A 13407-nucleotide genomic window follows, 5' to 3' on the forward strand; every position below is an offset into this window, starting at 1 on the left:
GATACAAAAATACACAGTAGGAGAATAATACACAAAGATAGCTGAAACAAAGGCCAGGAAGACTGGTCCTTATTTGGAAGCTTGCCACAATGTGGGGAGTGTGGTTAGGGCTGAGTAGGGACCACTATGACAGTGATAGCGGGAAGTGATTGTCCTGGAAAGGAACTGGGTGCAGGAAGAAGGGAAAGTGATGTGCACAGTACCCTTATACTCTTCCAGTAACAGTACTGCAAACCATAGTCGCACAAAGGAAAAACATGCTTCAGAGGCAGTCTGGGGGCATGTGGGAGGGAAAACCAGGGACATTGGAGGAGGAAAGTGGGCAATGGTGAAAGGATGGTGCCCGAACACTGTATGATTAAAACCAAAATTAAAATTAAAACAGAGAGTACCAGGATTAGAGAGTGAAGCCACGGTATAGACTGCACAGGGCTGGACAAGCAAAATATTGTTGATTACAGTCTCAGCTTGCAACTTCCTGTAGGATCCGAATAGTGCTCAGCAGGTCTGCAAAAAAAGAGAGTGAATCTTCCTGAGATAATCAAATATTTCACAGTGGGCCAGGGAGGGACCTGCTCCATGAGAGTGGAAGAATTCCATGTCTCTTTGAGTGCTAATAATCCACGGGAACATTTCAAAATCAATATTAAATAGCGCAGTGGGGCAGGAGGTGTTTTTAGAGCAGCAGTGTGACCCTACTGGTTAAATAACCGCTCCTGGAAAATTAAGAAGGACACAGGGATAGTTTATGACAGGGGATGTTTCTTCAATGATGACTTTTACCGACAGGAAATGATATAGCACGCTTCAACCTTCGATTCAATCTCTAATTAATTTCAAAGAAGCAGCTCTTTAATAATTTCTGTTAGGGATTGTAAAGGTTTCCCCCCATTGTGAAAGGGTGTGCTTATTTTCAAAGTTTCAGGAAAAGGAACGCATATAACAGCAGAAACTAAAAGAAGGAGCATTAAAAGACGCAGAACAAGAAGATTAAGAGGTGCAGAATGGTGTTTAACTAGGCCACATGGTGTACCCCAGTTTAGGGGGATGTGAGGGTCTGGTCACATTCAGATGAGGATCAACTCTCCTTTCATTTATTTATTTTGAAAGCAAAATAAAACCTTCTACACAGTGGAATGTGATGGAAACTGTCACGTTCAGCAACTGCTTCTGCCTGGATTCGGGCTTACAGGAACCAGCTCTGGACTTCTTTTGACAGGAGGGACCACATGGGAATGTTGGGAAAGAAACATGAAAGAAATAATAAAGGTAGTAATTAGTTACCTGGCACGGGCACTGCTGGCTTTGTGGACGCCATGGCCAGTGTCCGAAGCTGAGCAGGAGAGGATGGTCAGTGGTCTGAGACTCACGAGCTTGGCTTTGCTCTTCGGTACTGATTAGCAAAGCCACAGTAGAAGCCAGGAAACTAGGAGGCTCTGAGCTAGCAGGAAACCTCTGACTGCTAGTTCCTGGGGTCTTGCGAGATTTATCATTTTCCCAGTTTCCATGGCACGTTGGCAGCTTAACGTGAAGGAGGGATGTGATTGAGGAAGCCTGTAAGAGAGAAACCCTTAGCTATCTTTGTCCTGCCACCTGTACTTTTCTCTTGGAGACCCATTTTTGGAGGTACACTCCTTTTTTGGCTTTTTCTTTTTGGCAATCTGGGCTTGCAGAACTTTCAGTCTGATATCTTGGGTTTAGGCCACCTCCTAAACTTCATACCAAGAGCTTAGAAAGTGAAAATGAATGAAATATGCACGTTCCAGTTCCCCTGTCTCTACTATTTTTCACAGGCTCATTCAAAAAGGGTCTGAGTCCCGACTCATGGACCCAGTGGACATCATGTGTGCAAATGGTACCTTTCACATTTTAAAACGGCAGTCTTGGATTGAGCAGTGAGTGAGGGACAGGTAGGGGGCAGCTTTTCCAGTAGAGTCTCCTGCACATGTTTGCGGAGGACCTTCGAAGAAGGAGTGTCCTCTGCAGGAGGGGGACAAGTAGTCTATGTTCAGGCTGTTGAGGTGAACGACACTATTATGACACTACTGGGAAGTGTGAGGACATGTAGGGTGTGATGGAGTCGCAGGCTGCCACCAGGAGCCAACCGGGGTGAGGGGGAGGACTGGACATCCAGTGAGGATGCCCACCTGGGAGTGATAAGCCTCGAGTTCTGAGCCCTAGTTAGGCCCTGCAAGACTAGCCTATTAGAGACTCTGGTCTATTAGAGACAATCTGGCTGGACCAGAGAGGAAGTGGATTTACTTACTTCTGTTTCCTTTTCCCTTTCCCCTCATGGGAATTATATAATTATGCATGATTTAGAGTATTTAAATACAAATGGTTAGCATGTGTTAAATACATTATATGATATATTAGGCATCATTATCTATAGGATGCTTGGATCGGGGCTGAGCATCCTCCACCCAGATCCTCCACCTTCCAGTAGGCAGGGGTCACACCCACCATCTGACCCCCAGCACCGTGTAATCCCATCAACAGCCAAGACCCAGAGACTATAAAACCCAGCTCCCGGAAGCGACATCTTATTATCTCATTCTTACTTTGGACAACCTGGCAGGTTACAGTATGTAACCTGCCCATGTGGCAGAGTCTGGCAAACTCCCCGTGGCGTACTCAATATGCCAAATACCAGTAACAATGATGGGTCTCATTCTCCTAATCCTGAAAGAGCCTTGAATATGGCACTTTTAAAAATCTCAGGGCTAGGACGAAGGAGACGTTACTGGGGCCTGCTCGAGGCAATCGACGAACAACAGGATGATCGTGATCGTGATCCATAGGTTCTTTCAGTCTGGATTCAGAAATCATGCAGACAACATATCCCAGATATGTCAACTGAGAGTCTTCATCTTTAATGGCTACGGGTAGAACTTGACGTATCTAGGAAGACTAGCTGTAACCTACTGATGACGGGGAGCAATCCTCTTGGGTTAGAGCCAAATTTGGAAAGCTACAATCAATATTCTCTACTGTGCCTCTGACACAGAAGACCAAAGTACTTTTCTGAGTACTTTGGTGAGTTTCTCTGGGCATTAGTTTTGTTTGAATGCCAAATCTTTGTCTTGGTTCTAACGGGTGTGAATTCTTTGATGTTCTACCTCAGCAGTGACACAGAACTTAACTGATGACCAATCACATTATCCTCATTCTTCCCTGAAGGAACTAGAGTTAATAAACCAGAGATGATACACTAAGTTATTTTAAAGCAGGCGAAAGAGAAGATTAAAAAATGTCAACTCATTGGCCCAGACCCTATAATCTATCACTTTTATTAAAACATTCTTTTTAAAATAATTAGTGCTAATTTCTAAGTCATGTTGTTGCGCTACGGTATCATGAATTTCTAAGTTACAGATCGATGGATTTTATATTTACAAAGTCCACACCTGCACTTATTTGCTGTTCCTATTTTAAAACTTTTTAAAGCTGAAACAGATGACACAGGCAACACTGTAGAGAGAGCAGCTGAGTAATTAGCAGGGAACAATAGACCCTTTCCTATGGGCTGTCTTTCTGCATTTGAGAAGACAGTGGGACTTCTATAGGAGGTGAATTTTTAAAAGTACAATAAATAACAAATGCTAGGCATGTAACCTAAATAATTTGCATAGATTGTAAACAGAATTAAAGGAAGTTTCATGAATTAAATTGCCTCTTATCATTAAGTCTTCAAATTATGCTGGAAAGTTATCTCTAATTTGTTTTAGCCGTGAGTAAACTTTTGCATAAACACTACTCATAGCATTACTAGCCCTAGCTACAAACAGGCTCACAAGGATATTTGAAATTTGCAACTGAAAGAGAGAGAAAAAAGGAAATACACCTGATACAGAGACAGAGTGGGTGGGAGGGATACTGGGAACACTGGTGGTGGAGAATGGGCACTGGTGGAGGGATGGATACTCCATCAGTGTGTGACTGAAATGTAATCACGAAAGTTTGTAAGTCTGTAACTGTATCTCATGATGATGCATGGAAAAATAAATATATATATATATAAATGATAACCCAAGGGAAAAAGAAAAATAAAAAATTTGCAGCTGAAAACTGGTGAAACGACAGTTTTTTCTCAAGTATGAATTGGAGTTAATTCTTTCAAACGTTCGTATGAGACAGTGCATTCTATTTCCTTTGGGGGGATTTCAGAGCTTACTTCTGACTCTGACTCAAGCATCACTCCCAGCTGGCTCAGGGGACCATATGAAGTGCTGAAGATCCATCTGAGTGCAAGGCAAGTGCCTTATCGCCCTGTACTATAGCTCAGGTCCCTGAGACTGTGTATTCTTAATTAAGATAAAGCCTCAGCCTCTCCAAGGCATTATTGCTAATAGAGAACCGAAGCAGTAGAGCCAGCTCCCATTTGGAGGAACGTGAGTGTGAGCTTAGTGGCTTTATCAAGGTAATCCAGATAGACCAATAGACTCAAATCTCAGCAAATGGGAGAATCCCAAACTCTGCTCACACTGGGTGCGTGCCCTGAATGTGACAGAGTTACTTACACATGCTTTCCTTTATCACAGTTCAGTGGTCCTTGTCTTGACTTACAGTCTCATTGTTGTTGGTTTATTTTGGCCTTTGAGAATATATATATATATATATATATATATATATATATATTAGCATACCAGGAGTACAAGAAAAAATTTTAACAAAGATACAGTTTATATTTTTCTCTTAAAAACAGCAGGCTTCTCTTTAAATACTAGGATTTTTTTAAGGAAAATAAATTGGTGATATATTGGAATTGGGATGCTTTTTAGTTAATAAATGAATCTTTCAGTCTTTTTATTTTTTATTTTTTATTTTAATTTTTTTTAGATTTTTATTAGTGAAACACCATGAGGTACAGTTGTAAATTTACAAATTTTTGTGCTTGGGTTTCAGTTATACAATGATCGAATACCCAACCCTCCACCAGTGCCCCTCTATCAGTCTTTTTAAATATTTTCTTAGAAAGATAGGGGATAGTTTTCCTACTTTTTATTTGCTTTTATTTGGAGGTGGGGGTACACCAGGCAGTGCTCAGGGCTTGCTACTGTCTCTGTGCTCAGGGATCACTCCTGCAGGCTCAAGGGATCTCTAGAGGTGCAGGGATTGCACCCATATTGGTTGTGTGCAAAGCAAACACCCTTCCTGCTGTACTATAGCTCCAGAATCAATAGTTTTTGTATGATTTAAAACAGAAAAAATAGTCCCCAACCGAGTCATTCATGTTGGATTCTCAGCACTGTATACCTAATTTAATTGCTTTACTTTCCCAAATGGATGTATACTCTCATACCAGTCAAACTGGGCTTCCCTGATCTTCACCAGTGAGGTAATCTTACGAGATGATTCTCTCCCTACACACACACACACACACACACACACACACACACACACACCCTGTTTCTCCCTGGGGAGATGACGTCTTAAAATAATGCTTTTCTTTGTTAAAAAGCTTGTCCCTCTTTTGGCCTATAAAAGCTTTTTGTTTTTTTTCAATGTTATTCTTGGCAGCCCCTTTCTACTCACTATTCAGGATGCCGCCCAAATGTGTATCATTTTGTCAAGTCAACTATTTCTCTAAATTTTTGAATTTTTTAGAACATAATATAAAATTCAGCAGCCCGGCAGACCTTCATTACCTCCACTACCTCCAGTACTCAGCCACAGACATGCTCCAGGATGCTTTCTGGACACTCAGGCCAAGACTAACACACGAGTGAAGCCCCACAGAGCCAGGGAAGCGGAACTCTGTGACCTCGGACTCCAGGGTCCTGGAGCCTGGGAGCAGAGATCCTCTGCCTGATCCCAGAAGCCCAGAAGACTTCCATTACTTCCACTACCTCCACTACCCAGCTGGAGACATGCTCCAGGACGCAATCTGGACACTCAGGCCGAGACTCACACACGAGTGAAGCCCCACAGAGTGAGGGAAGCAGAAGTCTGTGGCCTTGGATTCCAGGCTCAATGAACCTGGGAGCAGAGATCCTCTGCCTGCTCCCAGAAGCCCGGCAGACCTCAATTACCTCCACTACCTCCACTACCCAGCTGCAGACATGGTCCAGGACGCTTTCCAGACTGCACCGCCACAACATGCCCACGCGACACATCATAAAACGCTTAATACAAAATTACCACACCATATTTCATTGTGTTGAAATATTGTTTGAACCTTGGGAACACCTGCAAGGATGATTAGAGGCCGCCCTAAAAGCCTCTATCCCTTTCAGGGAGACTGGCAAGCTACCAAGAGTGTTCCACCCACACGGTAGAGCCTGGCAAGCTATCCATGGTGTATTCGATATGCCTAAACCAGTAAATACAATGGGTCTCATTCCCCTGACCAAAAAAGTGTCACCAATATGGCAGTGTTAAGAAGGATGAGAAAAAAGAGGCTGATAAAATCCAAGGACCAAACTAGGTTTCCAAAATGAAGAAGGACTAAAATGACTGTCTGTACTTTCAATGCACATATGCTGGCATTGGATGCATCCATCGAGGACCTGATGGTGCAAGTGTGAAAGATCAATTATGACATCATTGGTCTGATAGAGACAAGAAGGCATTAATTACATCATTTTCGACACTGGGGAAGAACTGTTCCTTGGAACATGTGACAAAAGAGGCATTGGTGGTGTCGGTGTCCTTGTCAACATGAACTTGGCCATAAACATTGATTCACTCAAATGCCTAACAAGCTGAATCAGACGATTACACTTGAATAGATATGTCTCACTGCCGGCAGTTTCTATCTTCGTTGTCTATGCACCAACATCCAATTATGATGAAGAAGAAATCGAGACATTCTACATGGAGCTGGAGAAGTTCTATAAAGAAGACCACACCTTTTACAAGTTTATTGTTGGTGATTTTAATGCCAAGATAGAACCCAGAAGATCAGCCGAAGAACTCCACATCAGGACCCATGGCCTAGAATGGAATGAACAGGGTGAGAGACTGTCTGAGTTCATCATGTCCACCAAGACGATCCATGGTAACTCACAGTTCAAGAACACCGAATTTAAACACTGGACATGGGAGTCTCCCAGTGGACAGTTCCACAACAAAATTGACCACATCATATTCGATCAACGGTTTTGCATGATCGATGTCACTGTTGTCCCAAAATTCCAAACGGTATCGAACCATCATCTCCTTCATGCAAAATTCTACTTCACAGAGCAGGGAGAAAGGGCTGCAAAGTTTAAGAAGAGAAATGCCAGAATGACCACCAACAGAGAGCTCTTTGACACTATTGCGGTAACCTGGGAAGATGTTGTCATTAACAACATTGGCGAGGAATACGATAGACTGGTTCAGCACCTCCATGATTGTGCAAAGAACACCAAGAAAGAGATAGCCACAAAAAGACAACTGTCTGCGAAAACTCTCAAGCTCATTCGCCAACGTGGCTTTGTGCAAGCCTCAGGCAATTGCAAGCGAACATCCGAGCTTGCAAAGCAGTACAAAGAAGCAATAAAGGAAAACCTCAAAGAGAGAAGAGCAGCAGTGCTGGCAGATGCGGCAGACGCTAGAAAAAGCATTCGCAATGCCCGCCTGTCCTTCGCCAACTACAAGACCAAAATGATTGCCCTCTGACGTCCTGATGGATCTATCACATCTTCCAGAAGGGCAATTGAGAAGATTATCTATGACTTCTACTTGGATCTCTTCAATAGCCACATCCACCTGCCCACATACCAAATTCTGCATATGGATATGTCGCTCCCAAAGTCCTCCCTTCTGAAATCCGACATGCCATTTCGTCGGTAAAGAAGCAAACAGCACTTGGCCCAGACAAGGTCAGACCTGAACACCTGAAGAACCTGCCGTCAGTACTCATAAATACACTGGTTCAACTCTTCACAAGTTACCTGTCTGAATGCAAGGTTCCGTCCCAGTGGAAAACCAGCAGGACTGTACTACTGTACAAGAAGGGAGACATCCACGACATTGGCTACTATGGCCCGATCTGCCTGTTGTCTGTTGTCTAGAAGCTGTTCACTCGAGTCGTCCTGAATAGGTTTGGCAGAACACTAGATGAAGGACAACCATGCAAGCAAGCCAGTTTCTGAAAAGAATTCAGCACAACCAACCATATCCACACGATAACCAAGATCATTGAGGTTTCTCAGGAGTTCAAGATGCCACTCTGTCTAAAGTTCATTGATTTAAAGAAGACCTTTGATTCTATTGAGACTGAAGCGGTCATCGAGGCCCTAGCCAAACAGGGCATTCAAAGTCAATACATCACGATCCTCTGTGAGCTGCATTGCGGATTCACTACCAGAATCTCACCATTCTACAGGGAGATGATCATTAACGTCAAGAGAGGGATTTGACAGGGTGATACCATGTCACCAAAATTCTTCAGTGCCGCCCTCGAGAACGTCATACTATGACTGGAATAGGAAGGAATGGGAGTGAAGATAGACGGTTGACAATTACACCTCCACTTTGCTGATGACATCATTCCTATAACACCAAACATCAGCCAAGTAGCACAAATGCTGGCTGACTTCGACCGTGAATGTGGAAAGGTCGACTACAGCTGAATCTCACAAAGACAATGTTTATGAGAAATGGTCTCATTCCCGACATTTCATTCACTCGCAATGGGATGAACATCTTCAAATGCAACAGTTATGTATACCTAGGTCGAGAAGTCAACATGATGAATCACCTGGCACCTGAGTTGAGCAGGAGGAAGAGAGTGGCTTGGAACGTCTTCAGAGCGTTGAAGAAATAGGCAAGAGGATGAAGAACCTCCGGCTCTGGGCACATCTCTTCAATTTCACTATTCTTCCTGCATTAACATATGCCTCAGAGACCTAGGCCCTACAAAAACAGGGTGAGAATGCTATTCGGGTCTCCCAAAGAGGAATCAAAAGAGTTATGCTTGGAGTATCTTGCTTCACTCAAATGAGAGTAAGAATCCGGAGTTCCGACCTCTGTCGACAGTCAAGACTCAGGGACGCTGTCTCGTTTGCCAAGGTGTCAAAAATCAGATGGGCTGGAGATTTGGAGACGACCACTGGACTAGAGCCATTACCGACTGGATTCCACGGAAGGTCAAAAGATCACGTGGCCACCCACCTATGCAAAGGTCAGACTTCTTCGTCAAGACCCCGAACGATCAGTTTGAGGCTCTTCATGTTCCTAGAATGAGCCATTGGGCTACATTAGCATGTGACAGGGGCAAATGGAGACGTTACTGGTGCCTGCTTGAGCAGATCAATGAGTAACGGGATGTCAAGTGAACAAGTCAATATAAAATCAGTTGTACACAATATTACTAGTTATCATTTAAAAATGTACTTGGCTGTATCATCTCTAAGCAAATTCCGCCATAATTAGGCTCCAGCATTCTAAATCAAGGAAAAATGGAGATGGTGTTTGTGTCCCAACTCTAACTTGGTAAAATGTATTTAGATTTCACCCTTTTTGGTTAGCTGTTTATTAAAAATCTATATAGATAAGCTCTAGTAGTATTTTGTTTTGGCTTCACACCCAGAAGCGCTCAGGACTCATTCCTGGTTCTTCGCACAGTGATCATTGCTGGTAGGTCTCTGGGGACCACTGGTGGTGCAGGGAGTCAAAGCAGGGTCACTCAGATGCAAGGCAATTGCCTATCTGCTATGCTGTCACTCTAACCCTGGCCCCAGTGTCTCAACGCATCCCTGAGGTTACTGCCAACTGCAGTCCAACTTGAATTTGTATTACTGGGTGGGGGAGGAGAGGGAAGCCGCCCATGCTCCAAAGGGTTCTTCAGAGGCAGGACAAGTGACGCAGGAGTGGTGATGGCGGGTCTCTGTTTGGTGGCGATTCTCAGGTTCTTCAATGTTTTCAAGAATGAAAATATTGAGTAATAAAGATGCTCAGAGTCAAAGTTGAAAAATTGAAAAGTAGAAGAGAAAGGAAAAGAAACTCCCCACATGGGAAGAATTTAGTATACAACTAAGTTAAGTCTGGCTCATTTGGGGGCGTTTTATAGGAAAACTGGATCTTTGTGTTCAGAGACTGCAGAAAGTTAAAGAGGGGTCTAGCTGATTCGAGTCTTCCTGGTAATTTGCCTCAGGAATTGTCCGTATCTTACTCTCCCTGTGAGTTCTGAAGCCGAATTTTATGCTAGACATTTTTTTTTTTTATCAGAAAGAGCCCAGGAATTTACAGAAAGTCAAAAATGTAGGATGGGGCAGTCAAAAATGGGACTGCTCACAGCAGCTATCCAAGGTAAACTGAGGCTTCTTTCATAAGCAGTGGAGTTAAAACAGGTTTTATTTGAAAGTTCTGAGGAAGGAGTGGGAGGAGGAGGAGGAGGAGGAGGAGGAGGAGGAGGAGGAGGAGGAGGAGGAGGAGGAGGAGGAGGAGGAGAGAAAAAGAAAGAGGGGAAAGTGCTCAAGAGAGAACAGCAGCTTCTGCAGACTAGAGAGGAAGGTCCATACACATGCCAGCATTGAAGTATGAAAGTTCCCATCTCAAGATTCCCAGAGGGGAGATACAGGTGACACATGTGCTCGGGAACCACGTGCACTCGAGAGCAATACGTGGGCACTGGCCACACGTGGGCTCAGGCAGCATATGTGCGCACTTCCTTTGTTCAAATTGACTTTCATGGGGTTTCTTCCAAGCCCCCCATGTGGGGATTTCTTCCTAGGTGAGAGTCCCAGGGTGGGTCCAAGGGGTGGAGCTGGAGCAGTGGATGGTCCTCTTTACTATTCCTTTCCCGCCCTTCGTTCCTGTGGGAGCTTGTCTCTGAGGGGTCCGGTCTTCTCTGCTCTGTGCTGGCACCATGTAAACATCCGTCTCAAGCCTTAGATCCTGTGCCCACGAGGCAGGTCCTGACAGCCTTAGGACTAGCTGGTTTTATTACTTCCCAAGAATTCATTGCCATGCTGGGGGTTGGGGGGATTCTCTATCTACCTCCCTGCCTGCTTCAAATCCAAAGAGCCTTCGGACTGGAATCATTATTTCCTAGAGTTTGTTTTTGAGAGAGGAGGCCTCAGTTTCCTTTACCAGCTGCTGTGAGCAGCTCCATTGTAGCTGTCTCTGTTCCACACTTGAAACATTCCTGCAAAATCTCTTCCCGAGGAAGGGAAGTTAGCAATTTCCCAAGACCATAAATTCTTCCCCAGAAATTAGGCTCACCTGGGCAATAGCTAAGGAATGATCAAACACATAACCCAAAAGCTGCCAGGCTGCTCTCGAAGATTTCTGTGTTCTCTGGAATGTTCTTGTCACTTGCCCAGTAACAAAAGACTCAGTTTCCCTGTTAAGAAACCCCACTAAATGAGCCACATTTCCTTAGTACTAGGCTAAATTTCTCCCTGCACAGGGAGTTTCTTTTCCTTTCTCCTCCCTTTCTAATACAATTTTCTATTTTCTAACGACGAGTCTGTGTATCTGCATTACTCAATAGTTTCACTCTTGAAAATATTGAAGAACCTAGGAACCATGTACGAACACAGAGACCTGCTCTCACAGCTCCTGCATCATGAGTGAACACTGTATTGTTCTACGGTCCTTGGAGGTAGCCTTTCTCAGATTTATCTGACTCAGAAGATAAAAGCAATTGTTTTCTCTCCTTTGTTGAAGTTGCTTGTCTTGGGCTCCAGCCTCCTGATGCAGACAGATAGACAAGGAAAACACCCCCTCCCCCCAGGGCCTGAGAAGACTCTCACCCGAAGAACGCTGGACCCCCCATCAGAGAGAAGCTCCAGTAGGAACAAAAGGCCAGGAAAAGAATTTCAAAGAAGAACATTAACAACTCCCCTTTCGACCCCCTACCTTAGCAACAAACTCTTACCTAGCTAGAAAGCCCTACAGAGGGCACCCTGGGGAAAATCCTACAAAATCCACCTTGAATAATGGAAGGGTGCACATAAAATGCCTGAGTCCATGTGCTACTGTACCCACTTGGCCAAGCACATGTGTTACCTGCATCTCCCCTCTTGAGATGTGGACTCTCATGCTTCCATATCTAATGCTGGGATGTGTAGGGACTATCTCCCTCTCTGGAGAAGCTGCACACTCTCTTGAGCATGTGGCCCTCTGTCCCTCTGCTCTCCCTCCTTCCCCTTCCGAAAAGCCTCCAAATAAAATCTGTTTGTCTACTCCTGGAATTATTTTCCATAGACAGGACAAAGTGCCTTGCCACCCTGGGTAAGGCCAAGGGCTGACTTTCAGATTTTTCAGTCCTAACCTTCCCAGGCGGTCCTACGGTAGCAGAGGGGGATCGGGAGAAAGTGACCATCTCTCTCCTCCTCACCTCACATAATCCACCCTTGGGGGCTCGCCAGCTTCAGTCCCATAGATCAGGGGATCAAACTCACTGAACTCAACTCTCAGCTCTTGTGGGCGGGAGGGGTAGGGAATCTGGGAGCTAGAGGCCCTAATGGAGAGTTGGGAGCCAGGGGGGTGCCCTTTGTTGGAAAAGGAATTCCATTCCGCACTCCACCTCAATTTCCCAGAGTTGCCATTGATTTTTGCAGAAAAGAATTTCAAGAAGAGACAGTGAAATAAAGGGGAAAATTTTTAAGTGAGAAGACACAATGTAATGTTAATTTAAAAGAAATTCAGTCTTCTTCAGAGAAAGGAGAGAGCCCCCAGGAAGTAAAACAAAGGAATTCTGTATCCTGAATCAGGGTACAGGCTTTTCCAGAACAGAATGCCTGCTTTTTTTGTTTTGCCAAATAGTTTTTTTTTATAAGTCTTTTTATTTTTCCTCTTCAAGCTGCCCCAGTTTGGGCCTTTCTATGCAGATTAAAATCTGTTGCTATAGTGTTGTTGGGCTGGAGCGATAGCACAGCGGGTAGGGCGTCTGCCTTGCACGCAGCCAACATGGCCGACCCGAGTTCGATTCCTCCGCCCCTCTTGGAGAGCCCAGCAAGCTACCGAGAGTATTCGATATGCCAGACACAGTAACAACAAAGTCTCCAATGGAGATGTTACTGGGCCCGCTCGAGCAAATCGATGATCAACAGAGGGCCTTTACTTTACTTTACTTTACTTTAGAGTGTTGTTAAAGGGGAAAAAGACTCATAAACTTGAATGGTCTTTTACAGATTCTTAAAACCTTTTGTTCCCTCGACAGGCTCTCCTCCCCAGAGACTGACTAACCTTCTCTGGGCTGACACTGCATCATTTTGAATCTTAGCCGACCCCTATTCCTGCAGTTCCCAAGGAGGGAGGTGTGGCTTTTCTGTTTGGGCCCGGGCAGGGTAGCTTCTTGACTTTAGCACCTACTGAAGGAGGCAGGTCAGGAGCGGGCGGGGGGGGGGGGGGGGGGGAGGCTCCACCCTCCCCTCAGCCTCCTGTTCTCTCACAGGGAGTTCCTGAAGAGAATGAGACAATAGCCCCAAAGCTGCTAGAAGCCCACATGGTGGATACGGGAACTCAAGC

The sequence above is a fragment of the Sorex fumeus genome, unplaced genomic scaffold (assembly GCF_029834395.1).
Source record: "Sorex fumeus unplaced genomic scaffold, SorFum_2.1 ptg000002l, whole genome shotgun sequence".
NCBI classification, from domain to species: Eukaryota; Metazoa; Chordata; class Mammalia; order Eulipotyphla; family Soricidae; genus Sorex; species Sorex fumeus.